Source organism: Mytilus californianus, unplaced genomic scaffold, assembly GCF_021869535.1.
Source record: "Mytilus californianus isolate M0D057914Y unplaced genomic scaffold, xbMytCali1.0.p SCAF_19, whole genome shotgun sequence".
Taxonomy (NCBI): domain Eukaryota; kingdom Metazoa; phylum Mollusca; class Bivalvia; order Mytilida; family Mytilidae; genus Mytilus; species Mytilus californianus.
Genome location: NW_026262667.1, coordinates 4,256,216 through 4,257,283, shown reverse-complemented (window position 1 = coordinate 4,257,283; position 1,068 = coordinate 4,256,216). Strand labels below are relative to the sequence as shown.

Genomic DNA, 1,068 nt, shown 5'->3' with positions numbered 1-1,068 from the left:
AAATATGTTTTTGTTTTCAGATATACGTAGAAATAAAGAGACTTCACAGAAATTTAAATTTTGCCTTGGATATGAAAGCACACCAAGATGACAAAATTCGAAACCGGGACTTCCTTGACTGAGTTGGAAAAAGTTTCAAATAGTTGACTTTTTTGCTTGAGTTTTACAAGCTTTAATTAGTGTTTATTGTTTTTTATTTGTTTTTGCTGTAATGAATATTTGATAATCACAATCCTTTCAGAAATGTTGTGAATCATATAAGCCCTGGTCAAAAAGGAAGAGACGACATCAAAGGACAAAAATGGCGGATAACAGTATTTTTAAGATTTTCGTTTTAAGTTTTTGAGCCACATGCATGTGAAAAGAGTGAAATTCTCAAGTTTATATATGGCCCGACGTGTGCATTACTGGACTTGCATTTATTTTTAAAAATAGTTTAAAAGATTGCACCAGGTTGGTAATGAAAAAATAAAATTATGAATGATATATTTTCTGTTTCCTTCAAAAGTTAGATATATTATATTAAATGTTACAACCCCAGACATCCATATAAAGAAATAAAAAAGATAGAACGTATGTTTGGGAGAAGTGAAAAATTAAAAGTAAAAAAATAAAAGAAGAAAATGTCTACAACACCCGGTATTCCCAGGCGGTCACCCATCCAAGTACTAACCGAGATCGACGTTGCCTACCTTCGGTGATCGGACGAGAACCGGTGTTTTCAACGTGATATGGTCGTAGACACTAAAGTGCCAAAAAATTTAATATATAAAGTTAGGAACCGCCGAAAGTCGTGTATTTAGCATTTCTTGACAGAATTGGTATAAAAATAAGAAAATTATCAGGTATAAAAATATATATAAACTACACGATCCAGAGTGGAAGATAGTAAAACTTAACAAGTTCACATGCACTTTAGAGAAGACAAAAAAATGCAAGAATAGAAAGACAGATATGGAATATGGGGACGAGCTTGATTTTATTTGTAACCAAGTTATATACCATGCAACAATTTCAGACTCTTTTTGAGAAATTTTGGTAGCCCTTAAAAGGGCTGTTTAAGCTTAA

The 1,068-nt window shown here is 32.1% G+C and overlaps 1 non-coding gene across 1 annotated transcript; it reads right to left on the bottom strand.

The window, feature by feature from the left end:
- Positions 1-624: 624 nt before the first annotated feature.
- LOC127727281 (5S ribosomal RNA) lies at positions 625-743 on the bottom strand. The gene has a single exon (XR_007993852.1). It is a non-coding gene; the product is annotated as a 5S ribosomal RNA (ribosomal RNA).
- Positions 744-1,068: the final 325 nt, after the last annotated feature.